At 39.7% G+C, this 19,547-nt stretch overlaps 1 protein-coding gene across 3 annotated transcripts in view; it reads right to left on the bottom strand.

Moving 5' to 3' along the window:
- The window catches only part of cacna2d2a (calcium channel, voltage-dependent, alpha 2/delta subunit 2a), a 143,630-nt gene that overhangs the window by 105,482 nt on the left and 18,601 nt on the right, over nt 1–19,547 (bottom strand). The gene's annotated exons all lie outside the window — the stretch shown is intronic.

Genomic DNA, 19,547 nt, shown 5'->3' on the forward strand with positions numbered 1-19,547 from the left:
ACAGTGTACAACCACAATCACACATGCTGAACTTTAGAGCAAGTGTGAATAGCAAAAGGGAGTTTGAAGACACAGCATCACTAAAGTAAAATAAAATACCTTATACTCTCTTCTGCAACCTACCAGCACCTGATGGCTACTGGCTGTACATTGGGAGTTTCGTTCACTAGTTACAGGCCTTATACTTGGCTTAAGGTGTAGCTGATCATTGTGCGAAATACGATGGGTTTTATTGAACACTCCTGAAGATGTCAACATCAAAATTAAACAAATGATTTTCTATTTATCTATATTGTAAAATGTATTTTCATGAAGGTGAGGAGCAATTAAACGACAGACAGGCAGCTAATAGCCTATAGGTGCTACAGGTACCTAGTTTATGTCTTATGTCCTTATTTATCTAACACAAAACAAATTCTTAAACAGTACTAAAGTCTAAAAAATAATAAGATTTGCTAATCTGCTGCCATTCCAGCTGCTGCCAGGATCTCTGGTGTAAACTGTGACTTTTTCAGAACAGCTCAACAGGTCACACAAGGTCAGTTAACATTTAAATCCTGGTGTCGTATTGGAAGATTAAAATAATTAATGAGCATATCTACATTGTGCCAGCTGAGCGGAACATTACGCATTTGGTTTTGGGAGAGGTTGGAGTTTTTGTCCAAGTGAAAAATAATTTACTGAACACATGGAGAGTAATTCTGCCTGCCAATCTGCATGTGTCACTGCCGTTTTTATTCATTTAGTTCCTTGTTGAGTGCCCCTACAGTTTTTGCCTGTACAGCTCAGCAGCCAGGTCAGAGCAGATTTTACTATGCTATTTGTCAGGTCGCAAGTTTTACAGTATATCAACGTGTCAGCCCTGGTCCAGAATTGATTTTTACATAATTGCAGGTAACAGGTTAATTCCAATGCATGTATGAAAATGAGAAATTGGCCTTGCAAGATTCGGGGTGATTTACAACAGTGGATGGCATGTTGAATTTCCATAAATTTGGTAAGTATGTATATTAACACGTGTTTCATTACAGTGATTTAATTTACAGCTCAAAAAACATGTGAGCAGTACCTCTTAAAATTTTTCAAACACCGATCGGCCATAACATTATGACCACTGACAGGTGAAGTGAATAACACTGAATATCTGGTTATCATGGCACCTGTCAGTGGGTGGTATATATCAGGCAGCAAGTGAACATTTTGTCCTCAAAGTTGATGTGTTAGAAGCAGGAAAAATGGGCAGCGTGAGGATTTGAGCTTTGACAAGGGCCAGATTGTGATGGCGACTGGGTCAGAGCATCTCTATAACTGCAGCTCTTGTGGGGTGTTCCGGGTCTGCAGTGGTCAGTACCTATCAAAGGTGGTCGGAAAGAGGTGAACAGGAGACAGGGTCATGGGTGGCCAAGGCTCATTGATGCACATGGGGAGTGAAAGGCTGGCCCGTGTGGTCCGATCCAACAGACGAGCTACTGTAGCTCAAACTGCTGAAAGAGTTAATGCTGGTTCTGATAGAAAGGTGTCAGAACACACAGTGCATCGGGTGCCCAGGTGGTCATAATGTTATGGCTGATCGGTGTATGCTTTTATTAGCAGCAGTCAGTTAATGAAAGCCTGTTGGTTTTTAATACATCTGACAATCAAATATTCTGACCTTTAGAACGTTTCTCAGGCCCAAGTGGTTTTGTTACATCCCTTATGTGTGGTTCAAACCTTTTGAGCATTAAATCTTTTTATCTTCTTTAATGATATCACCAAAGCTCTTTTCAGGCCTGAGTAATATGCCAACTATATACCATTATCTGGCGTGTAAGACTGCGTCATCAGCACGGCATTGAAAACTAATGTCATGCTTACGGATGATGCTTACTGAGCCTTACAGCACGACACACAGAAAATGACTCTTTGTAATGAGAAACTGCCCAGAGAACTGATGCAATCACAATTTGTGAGCAAGGCTGTAACATGTCTCCAGGGGGAAAAAAGTATATTTGTCAACCATATCGAATACAGAGAGCTTCTCCTTTTTATTTTACTGTCAACAATTTAAAAACTTGACATTTTCATGTTATTAGTGCATATAACATATCATTCTGGACTATGGGGTTTTTGCTTAAATGTTGAGAAGCAGTGGTTCATTTTGTCTGTCCCATACTGCATGATGCGACTAGTTTTCATTTCATTTAATTTCAACTGGGGGTAACTATTTCCAATCCAGCAATTGGAAGCATAACTTTTATTGCAGTCACAGAGACCTCTGCAACAAATGAGGACAGAGTTTTCAGTGAATAAAGCAAACCTGGCTATCTGCATCCATTGTTGTTTTTATTGGTCTAGTGTAAACATAATTACAACAAAAGCCTGTGAAACAATGCTTTCTTATGTGTGATTTAACAACCAGTAAAAATGGGGACGCACTATACTTATTTTTGATTGTGTCCTTCAGTCACTTAATGAGACACATTTTCACAACAAAGTACCAGCACCACATTTCCCAATCACAGACTGACATCAGAATCTGGGATGTCACTCAGACACACACATATTATCCTACGAGACTTAAGACCTGTCTGGTCAATAGGACCGAGAAGAAAAAACATATATTGAAGCTCACGGTAATTACTGTTTGATTACCTGCAGATATGTGTACATTATTATGCACAGAAAAAAGAAACAGATGGAAGGGAAAACACACCCGAGAAGAGGCAGTGGTCTTTACATTTCGCAAAACTGGAGGTGAGAATTGCTATTGTCTGCCAGTCTTCTGCAGTACTGCTGCTATTTGTGAGCTGGTCCGTTGGCTCTGTTCATAAGCAAGTCATTGTTTGTGTTTATCATGTAATTTCAGGTCATGAATCAATTAAACTAGGCTATTGTGGCTTTGGCTTTCAGTGACTATCAAGGCTGTTTGAGATTCAATTGATGATTCCCACACAGAACAGCACACACGACAATTAGATCAAACATGATTGAAATAAGCACATCGCCTGATTCTGAAGTCTCATGATTCAATGTTTACAGACTTAACATTCTCATATTTCTTTTAAAATTGCCAAAGTAAGGATCTCTCAGCCGGTTATGAAATATTGTGTCTGCAGGATTGATGTGTTGATGTGCAGCAATTAGGAAAGGAAAACACTGGCGTCCATACGATCCGTCTCTGTTGAGCTGAAAGCTGGGCAGACAGCCAGAGGCAGTTTCCTTCCACTGGCCCACTGAGCAGGCAAACCTGGCCCCAGAAGCTCGGACCATGCCAGCCAAGCACTCTGACGAGATTGCCTGGTGTCTTATTTTGGCCGCCCTCTGAGGGATCAGGGAGCCTGCTTAGTTTGAAACAACACTTTAAACAACTTCTCAAAGTGAAATGTGAAGGTGAAATTTGCATACTCATGCAACAAAAAAAAATCTTTTTAAATATGTTTTGATGAGTGAAACAGGTGGTTCAATTCTTTTAGTTTTGCTTTTTTTTCCATCTTGTGCTTCAGCTAGTCATCCTGAAAAAGTCATTAGTCTGCAATTCAACAGTCCATGCAAGCGCACACACGCACGCACTCACACACAAAAGGAATTAGTCATTACCCTTCAGTTCTGATGAGGCAGTCCTCAGACCTGAGACCAATAACCACGTGAGCATACACACATGAACATACCCACACGTTTGCACACACACCATTTCAGAGGGCTTTTTGTCAAGGTGGAAGAAGCCATTAATGGAATCTTATTAAACCATAAAACAAGAGCGAACTTTTCTCCGCTCCATTGACAGACTACAAACCCCTGACTCTTTTAAGCAATGCATTTTTCAAGTCGATTTAAAAACCATGTCAAATTTGTTTTTAAATCAATATTCATTCCCTTAATGTGTGGTAGTGCTCTCTGGGTCTGCCTCTCCGTGGAAGATTCATGACAGTCTCTGGGACATTACAGGCTGAGCCTTCTCTACCCTGAGCTTAGAAACATAACACAAAAGACAAAGACAGAGATCAATAAGACTCATATTGCTTGTGGGGATTCCAAAATATATTTTTTATTTGTTATAATATGCAGTAAGGTCCACTTTTTGTTTTTGCGAAGCCTTTTCAAAAAAAAAAAAGGACAGAAGGAAGTATTCTTCAGGGAAACAAACTTTCTAAGGCAGCTTCTATTACTTGTCCTGCACGCTCCCTCTATATTTAGGGATTTAAAATGATTCAAATGTACTGCATAATTGTGCAGTCTCTGCTACAACAATCATCAAACAGCCTCATTGGAAAATGCGCTCCTTAATTACCTCCTCAAAGCAAAGAACCAGGAAACCACTGAGAAATTAAGTCAACCACTGTCTTTGTGTCCAAAATGTAAGAAAATTAGCTGCTGCAACACACGTACACGAGGAGAGCAACTATTAAACTGACGCATACAATATCAATAGTAGGTCCAGGCAGAAACTACAGATTAGAATTTATTCTCCATTGACATGTACGGACTCTGTTACAGATAACCTTGTATTCTGCTGTTTGTCAGGGGACGGAAAATAAAACCACACTGGGCAGTATAAATAATTCAATATTACCATTTATCACCATATAACTTTGAGCATAGTGCGATACTGTGGTACATGGTGTCTGAATGACATTCAAAATCTGTCACAGTTTAGGATTTTATTGTGCTAAAAACACACAAAAAGAACAATATCACTAACATTTTGGTTTTAAATTGTTTTACAAAATATTGTGACGTACTGATATCAAGATTTCAAGCTCTGATAGTTACTGTGATGATAATAATTTTGTTGCCCACCACTAACTTGACATAAGTCTAACAGATGATAGATCAGTCTCATATAGTTGAGTTGGCAAGCCAAATGTACGTGGGCATGACACCAGTGTACTATATCCACCTACGCAGTTTGTCCCCTCTCCGGTGACCTATGTCTGTTGTATATCACGCATTGTCCCATAAACAGCACTGGTAACAGCCTCTCTGTCGTTTTGTGTGTGAAACACTGTTTGCTAGAGGAAAGTCTGTCTTTTCATCACTCTACATGGACTCATAAAAACACAAAGAGAGACAAATAAAGATAGATAGTACTGTAGGGTGCTTCTCTCTCTTGACAGGTTGGCCATTACAAGCTACTGTAACAGGCAGATGGGGTCCCAGTCCATTGTGAGAGAAGACTGAGCAGTGCTGTCAACCAGACAGAGCTCCTGCCCAGATCAAAGCAGCCGGCCAATGAGCATTAGGCTGGAGGAGCACCGGGTGCAGACCGACAGCACATGGTAATGCTGGCCACGATAGGCCTGAGGAGCTTTAAATCCCCTTTAGCTGGAGGTTGGAGATGAGTGACCATCATCGCTGAAGGGCCATAAGCACATCAGCCTGCCTGAAATTATATTTGAGGGCTTTAGAGCTTGACTCACTCACAGGTAATGGGGCAGCTACAGGAGAAAGACCAAGCACTGTGGCAGGCAACTTTACTGATAATCATATACAGTGTTTGAGTTGAGGTAGACCACTTGTAGGTACTTGTAAAAAATAAACAGCAGGAAAAACAGAGTTCTGTATAAAAAAACACACAAAAAAAAATCTGCTACTATTATATATATTAACTACAACTCAGCAGTTCATTGTGTTGATTTAATTGATTTGCTTTTGTCTATTGCAGGGCTGCCCAAAGTGAGGCCCGCAGGTTAAAGTTGGCCTCCCATAAGTTTTCATTTAGCCCACCAGATCTTTGTAGCTCTTTAAATATGAAGGATTTCTAATTATTTTTCATAATCTGAGTTTAGTGGGCAGAGTGATACTTTGCATTTGTCCCCTGATCCATCATTACGTTTCTGTTTTGGTCCTCTAAGGCTCAGTGTGCATCCCCATAACATGAGCACACAAGCTATTCCAAAAGGGAACAAAGACCCGCTAAATTATTTATTTATTGACTTGAAAGTATGTTGATGATTGATGTTTTTTTTCTCCACTAAAAGATTATGGTCACAGTTAAGTCCCCTGCACTTTATACAGACATCTCTTCTCTGAGTAGCATTTTACAGCAAAAAAAAAAAAAATGTACAAAAAACTGAAAAAATAAATTAAAAGGGATGTGAGTGTTTTGTGTTGGGCATCCTTTTTGTAAAGAGGAATGATAATTCATGGATTGGAAAGGCTTTGGAGCAAATTAGCAGTGTTAATCAGTTATGCTGTTGGCTCGAGGCTGTGACGCCTGGACAGCTTTCTGTGTAGGCCTGTCATTCTCACAGGAAAAGAGGAGAGGTGGCTCTGCAGAGTGCCACTGACGGCCAATGGAACCTTCTGCTGCTCACGCTCACACAGGATACAACAAAAGTAACTATGCCAATCGCTACCAATATGCTTTCTCTGGCAGTCAGGACTGTCAAGTACACTCTGAAAAATCACACACAGACACTCTCAGCGAGACATGCAAATGTACACGTGCGCAAACTCACTTGACGCCCTCTGTACAGCTCATACATGTCACACATACTCACATTCTCATCATTAGCCATGATGACTGGTTCCAGAGTGCCAAGCTCTGAGTGTCACTGTAAACACACAGATGGGAAGACAGAGGGTGGCGGGATTCCAGAAAATTACTGTTAAAAAGTCGTATGCAGATTCAGCTGGCTCCCAATGCTAATCTTTGAAGTCCACTGTTTTGCAAGTCAGTCCCCATACTCCTCGACTTCAGTGGCATTGCATTTCTTCTGTCATCAACACATCAGAGGAAAGTCGAAACAGTAAAAATTATAACAAATTAAAAGGATTTCTGTCGGCTTCTACCACTTTGTATAAAGACTTATTTGTTGACTTTTTGCGCTATGTTCACTGGTAGCACTGATATTCTTTGGTAGTGTTGATGTTATTGTCCCTTCGCCTGTGTCTAAAAGACAGGACTGCTTATCTCTCTGTGAAGTCAGCCACAATAGGCCGTGTCTGGCTGCTGCAGCGCGGAGGTTGACAGAGACAGATGCCACATCATTAAGGAATATTAGTGGGCTCCGCCGAGCAGACCCAGCTTCCACGGGCCCCAGGAAGAGTTCAATAAGAGAGAACACATAGGGAGCAGCAGCCCCTCAGAAGAGCTCGATAAGACAGAACACACCAGAAGCCTCTCATAGTTCAATAGGACTGGAAGCCTCCAGAGGAGTCCAGTCAGACGCAGAAAAAGCAGAGACATTGACTGTTACTGTGAAGCTAGTATCTCAGGGAGGTTTTTCTGTCCCAATGAGACAAAGGACAGAAAAGAGACAGATGAGTGTGTCAGCAATGGACAACATACAGCTAATCTGCCACCTGCTTTGATGGCATATACTCCTGACAGTCTACCAGGGCTTGGCACTGCATCATACCAGCAGCAGTCCACCAAACAATCTATGTGATATGTGACAATATATCAGCCAAAACCAGGATTTTTTTAAGCCTGATGTGCAGGTTGCTTTTACAAGATTTCCTACGAATTACGGGATTTTAATTCAGCATAAAACGTTTGTTCAACCATAGCTCGGCAATCATAACTTAGCACAGCAAGTCTATCAAGCTTCTCCACATGCCAAAGCATAGTGCTCCGCTCAGAGCAATACTCTCAATTTAAAGGGTTTGGAGGTTGGTGTCTTTTTTTTTTTAGCCTTTTGAAAACCAAAAAAAAAACACCGCAAAAAGTGTGAGGAATGGATTAAACTCTTCATGTGTGCTCTAACATAAGCTGCAATCATTAGCATGTCCAGCTAACACGCTTACTAACTACAGTAATAGCCTAGCATTACTTTCATTAGTTCCATTAGGAGGTGGGTTATGGTTCCTGTTCACAACTAGCACATTCACTGTGTAGTATTTCCTTACTGTTTGGTAACACAGCTGCAGCTCTGTCCGTCTCTTTACTGGATTTGGAGAAGTTTACACTCCAGCAACCACAGCCAACGTTACCAGGGAGACAGTGTGACTGGTTAGCCATCATCCTAAAAGCCTTTTAAAAGTGAAAACATACTGTCAAGTATGTAAACTAAACAGATTGATGTCTGGATGAAATAAGGTGCAACATTTGCAGTGTTTAGTTGATTCAGCAAATGTCTAATAATCAAGAACCCATTGTTTCAAAAATTACTATGAATTTTGAGGGATAAATATTCCACCTTTATCAGTGTAAACTGATAACAACCATGACAACTAATACATTGTGTTAATTGTGAGATGACGGCTATTTACAAGCTGAAATATCAAATATGTAATGATGATAAAAGGTGTGTAAATAACCCATTTGTAAGCGAGCCAGTGTTATCACACTAGTACATGCAAAAGAAAGAGACATGATTCCAATGCAGAGGATACACAGGGTGCCAGTGCCAACACAAAGTAACTCAGAGCTAGCTGCATCCGGGCACTCATCATAGGAAACAAAAGGCAGGGCTAAATATTTACATACACCCCTTGGGGAGTGTTTGAGATTAGAGAGAGGAAGGAACAGAAAGATGACATGGGGGGGTGGTGGTGGGTTTGCTTCTGTAACATTATCAGAGGGATTGTCAACTGGTAATACAAACAGGTCTGAACAAAGAAAAAACATTATTTATGCGCACACAACCGCAGCCAAACACACACACACACACACACACACACACACACACACACACACACACACACACACACACACACACACACGTGAATAAACACCCCACACACACACACACACACACACACACACACACACACACACACACACACACACACACACACACACACACACACGTGAATAAACACCCCACAGAGACAGGACTTTGAATACACTCAGCCTTGTCTAATCTCCACGCTGAAATAGCGTATTCACCTGCAGGTACTGTATGGTCTCATTCAAATGTAATCAGTGTATTTAAACTTGCTGTCTTCACTGCTTCATTGCATCTTACCAACATCCTAAGTGATACGATTATCATATTCATCCAGAGCTCACTTGTGTCACATTATACAAGATGTAGTGGCTGTTGAAAGTGCTTGTAAATGTAGTTTTAGTGATTGCCATGGCTTGAAATTTGAATCACGGGGGCGATAACTGATTCATCATTGGAGTCACTGGTGGTCCAGCTAAGCTGACCAATTGTGATTTTTAAAAAAACTGACCTTGAACACAGTAACATAAACAAACCTAACTCAAACAGATAAAGCATGCCAGTATGACAGTGTGAGAGGGGATATTCAATATGCCAAGCCACAGACGGTGCAAACCAAGAGGCAAACAGGACCAGCTGGACAGATGGAGCCTACAGCGATCTTTTAACTGCCCGGTTTTGTATCTATTCATTAATTAGCCCTGTCAGCAGAACCAAAGGGTCATGCAGAAGTGGTGTGTGATCGCAGGATTCAACAAGGACTTGCTTGGAGAAAACCAGCCAGCCAGTTGGCAACCATCAGACAGAAGGATTCATAATAAGTGACTTGTTGGAGCGGGGAAGGACGGAGGGAAATGTGGGGCATCCTCCCCCCTGCTCCTCTCCTCCCTTCCATCCTCAGTCAGGGTATTTGTCTTTTAGACAGAGATAAACTGCAGCCTTTTTATTAACTTGCTGATGGTAGAGAATTGTTTTTCCCATCCACTAGGTTTTCTCAAATAGACAGCCGCAAAAATATCCTCCCTATAATTCTTCCGTCCACAATTTCTCTTATTTTCCTGACTTACTCAACCCCCTACCCATCCCCTGTTCAGTACTTTATGTCGTTCTAAAACTGCCTGCATATCGTCACAGTAATGTCTCAGGCAGGGGCTGCAGTATATCAAACATACAATCATCTAAATTTCATCTCCTATCCCATCACATTACGTCACAGCAGTAGCAAAATAAGACGGATCATAAGTCTGCATCTATGTGAGAGTTTGTGGGCGTCTACATTATTTCTTGGGGCATGTGTGCTCTTTGTTGCTGCATCCAAAAGACTTCTGATGTGTAAAACTGTGCCCATTATGTTTTTGGTATGTGCATGAATTTGTTTTTGCATGGTTGTGTTTTTCTGTGTGTGTATTTGAGTGGGCCGTGGAGGTCCCCCTGCTGAGGAGACAGAGCCCCAGGGGGTTTCTCTCTCTCTGGAGCGTCTCCTCCACTTCCTCCTCATTTGACTAATTACTGCGCCACTTCCACGCCACTGATGAAGCCTGGCACCTGTCCATCAGTCTAACTGTGAGCTTGGCTTGTTTCAGTCCATTGATACAAATGGCTAGCTAAACACCATCTCATCCTCATCATCTCTCCTAATAAATAATTCAAATTCTATGCAAAAAAAAAAATATATATATTAAGAAGACCTCGCTTAGCTAATATTAAAGCTAAGATAGTGTTTTCGGTTCATTATGTTTTTAAATAACCACAGTCCAATTGCATTATTTTTGGTTTGCAGCTCATGCTCACTCTCTTAATGTTGGTCCTAGGTCAACCATGCCAGAAAGTATAGGCACCGCTGCTCTTTCACGCCATCTGTCTGTCCTCTTCTAAAGCTTATAGCCTCTCATCATCTTTCCCACACTGCATATACAGCTGCTCCACGCATCTCTGACCATGTCTGCCAAGCTTTCGCAACTAGGTTTAAACCCTAAACTATTTTTGTCTTTCTGTTTACACTCAGTTGAATATTATTTAAAAAATAATGCTTCTCTGGCAGCCTTACTGCTCCTGTAAAGTCTCTGAATAAGACAAGTCATCTTAAATCTCAGCTGTTGCGTCCCCTCTTGTAAAACATCAGTAAATATGAAATGGATAATGAGCTAAAAGCAAGCAACTTGCAAAGCCAGAGACAGTCAAGCCTAGATCAGCTATAATTTGGAAAAGAGACTTCCTAGAGGTATTAGAGCAGCAGAGGTCAATGAGGTGGTATTATATAATTCAAATGGGTGAAAATAGCGTGCTTAGGATGCACAGCAGTGGAATACAGTGCTCATTATCCAAACATACAGACTCTGTTTAACAGAGCTCAGCACTGGAAAAGATCCCAGTCTTAACCCCAGTCAATCCACATGAACTTGTTCTTTTTGTTTTAAGATTCTCAGTAAGCTTTGTCCAAAGAAACTATTTTTAGTAGTAGTAGTATCAGGAACAATTTGCAGTTATATTTCTTGCTCAAGGACACTAGCAGCAATCTGGCACACATAACTTGTTTTAAAAAAGTGATCTTTACTTTTAAAAAATTACAGAAACACAGAAAACTTTGTCAGAAAGAAATAAAATTATCTCCTTTTTTAAAAAAAAATAATTTCATGAGAACATTTAAATCTGAGATTAATTCACTTGAAGAGATGAATAGTAAAGCAGAATCAAGCAGTCTCTAGATGTTGGCTTTGAAGTATCTTCCAAATTTATATCAGACATAAAACATTTTTTTTAAGTACAACATATAACTCGGCACGTTGAATTTTATGCCCGACTATGCAGGGCCAGCACATACCTGAGTGACAGTCCCTATGACAGCCATTTTGTTCTGGCCCACTTATCTCTGTCTTACCACAGGCAGAACAGAGCAGAGAGGGAGGAATCCAAAGACAATTTCAACTCACAGTGCAGATTACATTTCAAACCTCCCAGACTGAATATTTAACCCTCTTGCCTTTTGATAAGCGATAGGGGGATTTTCACTGACTCAGGAACTCAATTTAACCTCCCCTCTGAGAGATGAGGCTGCCGAAACATCCTATAGGCTTGCCCTTGGTGATGGCCGAGCCCCTTCCTCCTCTCCTACCCACTGTCTGACACTAACAGTGGCTGTCTGCTGGGCCTGATAGAGAGGGCGCTGCATGCTAAGTCATTACACACCGAGCTCAGCCTAATTACACACAGACAGCCCCCCATGTCACCTGCCAACAGGGTCACTGCTCTTAGAAGTGACGGCATTAAGGGAACAGCTACACAAACCCCTGGTTGAGAGATAAGGGACGAAGGGGACGTCTTCGATGTGCCATGTGTGCCTTTATGTGTGTGTGGGGGGGGGTTGCCCTCAACAACCTTCTATATCTACCCCTGCTGAGAGACATTGGCTCCGTCCCTTGTTCTTCCCCTCCAAAAAACGTGCGGGCTCTGCAGCACGACTCCCAGTCCTAAAAGGTTTGCAACGACACACTAAACTGGACAAGCTCTCAGCTCTCAGTGGAAAGAAGATAGTTTTCCATATTGAACATCACAGGGACGCTTATACAGCATGCCAATTCCTGCCAAACTGGCTGTTTCCATGGTAACATAGCACTTAATGACCGATAACAGAGAACGACCTGGGAGAAAAAAAAGAGAGAGAGAGAGTTGAGAGCAAGAGAAAGAGAAAGACACTGACAGAGAGAGATGGAGAGAGAGAAAGACGGAGATCTTGTGGAACAAAAGAAGCAATTTAGTATCGGAGGACAGCGTGAAGCCTGATTATGTCGTCAGTGTAAATGATCATTAATTTCCTTCTGTCCAGCTGGGCCAGATTAATGCCTACCCATTCTGCACTGTAGAAAGAGAGCCAGGGCTTAACCATTTCACTGGGCACCCCCGCAATAGCAGCCATGGCCTTAATAAAATACAGAGCATGGACCACACCAACACTCATGTATAGAAAAAAGCAGCACAACATATATTATAACTCAACACATTAAAAAAGTCAACAATCAAAAATAAATACATCAAAATGATACCTTCAGGCTACATGAACTACCTGTGGTAATTTATTTCAACACTCAAATTGAGTAATGGCGTTCTGAGCAGAGGACGACGTCACACTTCCTTCGCCTGAAGCCGGTCTGTTACGTGCATGTTACTGTATGTGAGTCCCTTCGTGTTCAACAGAGGAGAGTGACTGAAACTGCTGTTTTCTCATCTACGGCAGTGAATTAATTATTTATTTTTGGCCAAACTAGAGTTGGTGAGTTCGTTGTTGTTGGAACAAGTAAAAACATTTTTTGTGCGTTGTATTTTGTTTCTGCCCACTTTGAATGAAGTTACGATTTTAAAATAATTTGCAAGGTAAAATTACGTCATACAGTCTGGTCAGTCCTAGTGCACATTGTTTTGGTCTGAGATGCTGGTGCTCCATTGCGACCTCTACTGGCTATATTTCACATATATAACCTTTAACTGACAATATACAATAAATACGCCAAGGTCATCAGGATCTATTTCCAGGATATGTTAACACTAAGCTCCTGTAGAAGCTGGGCTCATATTATAATACTATCAATAACAAAATACAGTATAATAGTAATGTATTTCTATTCTATTTCTTCCATTGGGAGTAAGTTTGTTATTTCTTCATCCAGTGGACAAAATAACGAGAACTGACAATACAATACAATACAATTCAACACAGCACCACAAACTACAGAAGAAAACTGAACACTTTATAAATTATGATTTGATCTGTCTGTAGGCTTTCTAAATAAAATGTTTATAGAGCTTATTATGCACTCAGTTTAATGACAAAGCTATTTCATTTCTTTGCAGGGAAAATCCTTTTCCTTTCTAGAATGTCAAATTAGAAAATGAGAAATTGTGTTGTCCATTTCTTTGTAAGATCTTATATTGAAACCATTAGATTAAACCAATGTTCAGCTCAACCATTTTGGACAATCATTTCCATAATGACAATCTACCTTAGCCAGCAGGAAACAAATCATTTAACAACAAGGAGAAGATGAAATTGAAAACGCATTTTAAAATATAAATCCGACCCTACCCATGCTGTTTTTAAGCAGGCTCACGTTGGATATGAAAATAGAAGTTTCACTTTTGTTCTGACGAGGGCACAGTCAACAAGAATCAGGACTCCCATCATTTAGTGACTAAACTAATGGTCAGGAAACTTCTTTTTTTAAATAGATAATCCACATGATAAGGCAACGATTTCTAACATATAGTTTATATTTTTATACATATTACACTACTAACATGTCTGTGTATTCTTTTAATCTTTAAAATATTACTTATTCAGAGCACTCATATTTTTTTGGCTGGACAAAACATTTTAGCCTGTCCTTAAAAGCCCAGGCTACCAATGCCTCTGTGTGTAACTTTTAACATTAAATATTTGACACAGCTGTGTGCAACATATGTCAAACCCCCACTCCACAAACTCCAGGTCAGAGGTGATCACAAATCAGACGAGAGCAAACACACAACCAATGCGCTTTGATGTCTCTCTGCAGAGCTAGGCCGGTTTCCACATAAATGGGTCTGATCCTTCTCATCACAACCAGCACGCCGTTTGGCTGCTGAAAGCCCGCAATTCCACTCCTCTTTGCATGCTGATCTGATTATTCATAAAGCAAGCAATTACACATCCATTAAACCTGCAAATACAAAAACTGGGATCAACAATTGTGTCACATGGTTCAGGTTCATTACTGAAAACATCCACAACCTCTGTGAGACAAAACACATTCCAAAATCATGGTTGACTGACAACGTATTAAAAGACAACAACATTTTAGGTCCTCAATACTTGAAGACAAAATGGAGGCCAGAGACAAAAGGTGACATCTAAAAGGCTCAGTGTTGAATAAACTTTTTTTTACAAAATACATTGTACCATTGTACATTGTGCCAATAAACGCACTGCAACAGCTAGAATGTAATAGCTTCAACAACTGACTACAATCTCCAAGATTATGTATAATACACATGACCTGATACTTCACTCATGAAAATCAACGACTTTTAGGCCCATAGAAGTCATGTAACAGAGAAATAAACTTAAACTACAGGCAGGATAAGACTTAACAAATGTAGTTAATGTAGTAAAGTAAAACTGTGTTCTTAGTTTTAACATCCTTGGCATTATTTACTGCAATGTGCTTTTAAATAGCGGACCATTTCCTTGAACTAACAGAACCATGACAACCCGAGAAATTATATTTGCTCATTAAAGAGGGTAAAATCAATGAATGTATTGAGCTAATGCTGATGTACTGTAGCAGTCTTATATACACCAGTTTCCAAACCAAATAAAACAAAGCATAGAAAGTCTAATGTCATACAGCATCAATCATAACACAAAACAAGACACGCTTCTATTGTTTGATGTCTACCACCTCATACTTGTTTTTATTTATTTTTTTGTATTCATTGGCATTTGAAAAGCCAGTCTATAAGTAGATTACTATCACCTTTTGAGCAGCAGTCCGGGGCTTTCTTTTACGTAGTTAATTTAATGACAGTATCTTTTAAATTATGCTTTTTCCGAGGATACTTTATGCTATAATATGATTATATTTTGCTTCCTTCAGAGATGGTACTAGTTCCATCCACTACTTTCCAATAAGACAGGTTCAAGTGATTGTAACTGATTACAGTGTGTGCGTACTCATGTTGGGTGTCTACCTGTTTTATGAAGTGTGTAATTGAGCTTTCTAGGCCCTAACATTAAATGGGTAATGATGATCTCCTTCTTCCAGCCTCTAGTCTTCCAGTAACAACATGCTTCTGTGTTTTGTGTAGCTGTCTTCCCAGTACTGTTGCCACACTTTTGGCATACAAAACTTAAGCTTTACTTAATTGGACCTTGCAAATTAGTTATAGTATCTCCACATTTTAATTGCATAAGAACAAAGGCTTATAAAATAAGATGTGTAGAATTAATGAAAAAAATATATAGAAGAAGACTGAAATAAACCCTTTTTACTGGAGGTAAAAATAATTAGTATTGAATATATTGATAAAGATTTTGCACATTATCCACCAATCGGAGACAACATGAGGAAATTCAAGTGTTTACCAACAGGGAAAAGCAGGACAAATATAGTACTCAAGGTCCTTGTAAGAAAGCAGACACGAGAGGTAACACCTCAAGCTTTTAGTTTACTTTGTTAGCCTGACAATTCTGACACTACACCAAAAAACCTCTCATTTTATGAGCCAATATTACTCGCCATACTCTTTTCAACAGAAACAACATTTTTATGAGAGACAGTTTAGAACAACAAATTCACAGCGGCAGAGAAACGGCTTCAATCCCACAAAGTTGTGTGGCATAAACAAAGACAACATTCAAGAAAGAGCTGTCAATCAGTATTTTTGTGTGTAACTGTGCAACAATCAATGCCTTGAACACAGGGCCGCTCTTTGAAAAGCTCTACAAACACACTATTAAAATAGAGATCAATGCGAGGGCTTGCTTACTATGTTATCACACAACACACACACACACATGCTCACAACAATCCTAACAACTGCTTTCTACTCGTAAAAAACAAACAAAAACACATTTAACACGACCTCTCAGCATCGAGGCTGAGACCCTGAGTAATGAGCATGCGGTTCTATATCTGTGTCACGCCTGGAGAGTCTTTTATTTCACAATAAGACACTGGTGTAATATTCAATTTATCAAACCATTTTTCGTGAAAGCGACAGCTGCGTCTCGGGAGAATGAAAAGGTTCCTAAATTGTTCTACAAAATCCCAATGTCAAAATAATCCACAGGTTGCCAAAGCTTCCCAAGTCCCTAGCGGAAGATAATTGAGGTAATTTACATAAAATAACTGCGGTAGAGTATATTACATACACCTGAACTGTAGCCTGTAAAATTTTAGTTTTGGGTAACACAAAGTCACAACTTATTTTGAAAATGTGGGTTACCCAAAACATTCGAAAGAAGAATCCCTGTGACATAATATTCACCATAGAGTGTATGATGAAGAAAATATAAAAGAAAATATTAAGCATGATAAAACGAATTGGATATTGTGATACAAACTATCATTTACCTTGGTTCTAGTGACTGTATCTACAGTATATTAGATGATCTATCCCCTGTAGCATGGCACCGCGCCGCAGAGAGATACTGATGAAAGATGTCCCTGCTTCATCATTTATGTCTGAAATGTATGCTCGAGTGTTTGTGTGTGTCAGTAATATTTGAGGCAGAGGGACCATGAACCAGCCTGACTGATGGCTGAAAAGAATGATCCTCTTTAGAGCCAGAAAGTTTATGCTTTGGTGCATAAATTTGCAAAGCTACAGTACAAAGGAAAATGTTCCATAAAATTCTCATTCTTCAAGCTGTAAGTTTCAATTTCCACTTTAGTGAGTCTGTCACTGTGGTTTCTTTATGTCTGTGAGAGAAAAAAAAGGCAGACACAAGAGTCTGACCACGGCTCTTATACCTGAGCTGCATATTTCTTCTCAAATATTAGATAATTTCTCTGCAGAGATAATGGGAAGCAGAATGTGGTCATTTAAACACAATGAAGACTGAGGTAATAGGAAGCAGGGTAATGTGCACTTAAAAGATTTCAGCCGGTCACTCAGCTAGTACATTCAAATGATCAAGAACTAATAACTGAAGAGTATCTTCATGTCTTTTAGCCTATTCTATGTTATATAGGGTTATTTACCACTGCACTAACCCCAATGCAACTATGCAGAAATCCCTTTAAACCCACTCCTAATTTTATTTTGCAAAAGGATTATTAACACTGCACAAATAACATGACATACATTGTTTTTAGTATCTTATTAACATTAAATTGACCTTTTGTTTCATGGGTTCAAATTTAGAATTACGGTCACTTAAGATAAACAGGATTAATATTTATTCATTGTTACTGGATCTTTAACTGAACCTATCTGGATTACATTAAAAAGTGTATTTATTGTTATTGAAGTCATCAGTAATTGACACTAATCAGCAGGTCCTAACTATGAGAACTATTAGTCTAAAATACTGACTGTAACATTTACACCAAGAAAAAGAAAAACGTTTTCATACCTAAAGTTAAATTATTTTTTCTAAGACATGAAGAGGAGTTGTGTTTTACTGTTTGTTGTGCACTTCTACTGGTTTCATGGTATGTGTTCACTACTAGTCTCTTTCTGTTGTATAGCAAATTATTACATTACTAAATCAGCTGCAGAATGCCTAATGCAGGACTCAACTCTTTTTTTAAGACTAAATAATGCTCATTCAGCTCATTCGCTGTTACAGTGGTCACACTAATTTATGCGTGTGTGATGCTTTCTCTGTCATGTAGGCGACAGGCGTTGGCATAACTGCCAACTGTCTTGTTTTCCTGGATTTTTATCATCATTTTATCAAAATGAAAGACTCTCTTTAGTTTGCCATCATTTGAAATTCAAACCAACAGGTACATTTTTACCATATTTAAATTTTGCATGTTTGAGTGGTTTTCCCATTTGGATGGATATATTTTTGTGTTTAATCCAAACACTTCTTGATGTACAGTATTTAGCCTTGGTTTTGTAATGAACATTTTGAGTGATATCCATGCAGTAAACTAGTAGTTCAAATTGGACGTGACTTGGATTCCTAATGGGTTTAAAAAACACACAGTTGCCCATTTATTTGTTATTCTAAACATGTAAAAACCATCTTCTGACAAACTAATGCATTCTTTCAGTATCTCTGCAGTGCGAGTTATGAAAGTGTCGTTGTAGAGAGAGAAGTGCACAGTTGACCTCAGCCTTGGCTATCAACTCACATAGAAGCTGTATAGTTGAGTCACACATAGAGCTGTGACTAAAAGCTGCTAATTTGAGTGCAGCAGTCCACTAGATACAGAGAGACTCTAACTGTGTTAGACACATGCTTTTTGAGACAATAGTCCGCTTTATCTTAACAGCGTGAGAGCCATAGAAAAGAAAGTGACTAACAGCCAGTTTGAAAATAGACATGTTTAGACATGGTTTTAAAAGGTAAAAAGAGCACTTGAAGCAGTCAACTTTGGAGTGTGTCTAGCCCACAGAGCCAGTGTGCAGTTTGTATGTCTGTGTGTCATGAATTCATGTCGACTGGTCTCGCAGGTGGAGCCAAGGTGCTGAGAGGAGTCCCAGCAGAAGGTTTCACAACTCCACACATTTAACAGTGAATTTAACATCGCAGCCCCTGGAGGCCGTGCAGGGGTTACATCATTGGCAGATGAGACTGTTCCCAACCCCCAATACATACAAACATATTCCTGAGCCACCTTCAGTGCCAAACTGTCTTCACAAATACACTGGTGATCAAAAAAGGGATTTCATCGTCACTATACACACTGTATGTCTCCTTCATTATAATACAGCTGTAACTGAATCTTTTTCTCATGCACATAAACATATACCTAAGCTCCACCGCAGGCACACAGGCACACACACACACACACACACACACACACACACACACACACACACACACACACACACACACACACACACACACACACACACACACCTCGCTACACTCTTGTATCCTTGTGTCCGTATTACATTATGAGCCTCAATCAGTCCTGGATGTACTATTTATCCTCCTCATTTGATGCTAAATCCTACCCAATATAAACGGCTTTATCCCTTTTCCCGCTCTGCAGACCAGTAACGTCATCTTTATCTGGAGCAGCTACAAACACACACACACACGCAGACAACATACAAATGCACCTAGATCAGTTCAGCTGAGTGCAACTGAATAATTCAAATGAGGAAAATTTATAACAAGCCTTCATTATGGGCAGTGACAAATGTTCGTTTCAGTAGGGTACAAGAACTGTAGGACGGGTCTTAACTAAAATGCCACTCTATAAGCAATGACCCGTTACCATTTTATTGACCTGCTGAAAT

This window comes from Dicentrarchus labrax, unplaced genomic scaffold, assembly GCF_905237075.1.
Source record: "Dicentrarchus labrax unplaced genomic scaffold, dlabrax2021, whole genome shotgun sequence".
Taxonomy (NCBI): Eukaryota; Metazoa; Chordata; class Actinopteri; family Moronidae; genus Dicentrarchus; species Dicentrarchus labrax.